The 2,187-nt window shown below is 49.1% G+C and overlaps 1 pseudogene; it reads left to right on the top strand.

Annotated features, from left to right (window-relative positions):
* The first annotated feature begins 340 nt into the window (after positions 1-340).
* LOC135390513 (uncharacterized) lies at positions 341-2,074 on the top strand (annotated as a pseudogene).
* The last annotated feature ends 113 nt before the right edge of the window (positions 2,075-2,187 follow it).

The following is a 2,187-nucleotide window of genomic DNA, read 5'->3' as shown; positions in this document are numbered from 1 at the left end:
TCCAAAAGGGAAGTATTGGTCTCGAATAACAGGATGTCAAATTCTAGCATAAGAGAATGCAGACTTCCTGCGCACTTCCTTTCAGAGTCTGCCACACTTCCTTTTACAGGAAGTCTCATTCTGGCTAACATCCTTTCACAGGATGCACACTTCCCTTCACAGGAAGTCTCAGTCTGGGACAACAGGATGCACATTTCTTCAACTGGCTGGCATAGCAGGCATCCTCCTAAGAACTTCCTTTTAGAATAACAGGAATGTCTTCCGTTACACTATATAAAGGGAAGCCTGCCACTGCTTTAAACATCAGTCCACCAGCAGCAGCAGCACTAGAAGCACAAGGATGCCACAGGACGATCAGGAAAAGCCGCTACATCAACTACTCGAACTTCTACTAGTAAAGCCTCAGTACCAGAGGCACAACTTGGAAGAGTTCTTGGAAGTAGCTGCCAACAAGGTACCTATCGATCTAGGAGACATATGGATAGCGTTCAAGACTCTCTGAACAGTTGGATGAAGGACCAGCACGAGTGGAATGGGAATCAGGAAGGGGATGCCGAGAGGTGGAACAAAGTACTTAGCCCCCTCCAGACTCGTGTCGGAAACTATGTAGAGTTCTTTAAAGACGTCGAATTGTCCACGACGTCTTACCCGTCGGATCAGATGCAGAAGGTACTAACCTTGCTCAGAGAATGCTTAATTACTACACTGGACAAAGGAGAAGAAAAATGCCCAGCTCGGCAATCTTCGCCATCGCGACGCACACCGGAGGACTTCCTCACCTACACGTCGTCCACGATTGCAGCTGGAACAACGGACGATGCAGATGCAGAGTCTTTGGCGGAATCCCTAGACGACCAGATCGAGCCTCGATATGGACTTTCTCTGCAGGAGACTGGGACTACTACCACCTCGTCCTGTATCTTGATACCGAGCCGCGAAGGCTCCACACAATTTAAGTGGACGGAACAGAGTGGCTCTCATACCTTAGAGCTGAGACTGTGGAAGAACGAGGACATCCAAGGCGTACCTCCTCAGGAAATATGGAAGCATTACTGGCATCATCTCAAGATCCAAATTCCCCCCAGCAAGAATTCTGCACTCGACCGTTTAATGAACCACGGAGAACATGCACTGTTGACTCACGTACGAAAGATCATCGGTCCAGGAAAAGAAAGGCTGATGGTGGTGCCAAAGGATTCTGTCAACACAATCAAGAATCACTCTACCAAGTCATACGCAAATACCCGATTTCGCCCCTTTTCAGCATCGTGTCGACTCCCATGTGGCTCACGGACCCCGGCCTGAGGATCATAAGAAGGGACGACAAGAGACTCCTGAGAGCTATCCAACTACGAACTCTCTCACTTGTCTGTACTGGACTTTGTGCAAATGTACGAAGGCACCATACAACCCTTCTTTGAATCTCCCGCCGGAGACGTAAGCAGTTACTACATGACGCGCCAGCAGTCGCTAGAAGCCGTCACGAAACTCCTAAACTTTCAATTCGAAGATTGGAGGATTCAATTCAATTGGAGGTTCCAAGAAATCGCCCAATTAGTGAAAAAGTTGTACAACCTGCTGGAAAAGAAGATACCTAAAAAGAACTGCATGGAAGTCGTCTCTCCACCGAGCGGTGGCAAAAACTTCTTCGACGCAGTGGTCTCCTTCATGCTGAACCGGAGGCACCATACGCAACTTCAACAGGTACGTCAAGTTCCCGCTCCAAGACTGTGCAGGACGCAGGGTGCTCGTGTGTAACGAACCAAACTGCCAGAGCCCGGCACTGGACACGATCAAGAAGATATTCGGAGGAGATCCGGACATGGTGGCCGTAAAGTTTTCTCAGTACTTGCCTGTCTTCAGAACTCCGGTCATCGTACTGAGCAACAACGACGTTCTCCGGCACGACAACGCCTTCAACCACAGGATGTTCCGCTACAGGTGGAAGACGTGCCCGTTGGTCAAAGAGTACGACAGGAGAGTCTACCCGCTGGTCCTCATCTACCTCTTTGACGCTTTCCTCGACGACGAAGATAACAATGTCGTTCCTCTGAATAAAATCTTTGCCGGCTGAGTACTTGCCCATTTTTTGCTTAGAAAAATCTGCACCATCATCAAGACTCCACAGTAACAGAGCTTAGCTTAGCTTAGGTTGGGTTGGGTTGGGTTGGGTTGGGTTAGGTTAGG

The sequence above is a fragment of the Ornithodoros turicata genome, chromosome 4 (assembly GCF_037126465.1).
Source record: "Ornithodoros turicata isolate Travis chromosome 4, ASM3712646v1, whole genome shotgun sequence".
NCBI classification, from domain to species: Eukaryota; Metazoa; Arthropoda; class Arachnida; order Ixodida; family Argasidae; genus Ornithodoros; species Ornithodoros turicata.
The sequence above is the reverse complement of the archived record's forward strand: the minus strand, read 5'-3'. Positions and strand labels throughout refer to the sequence as shown.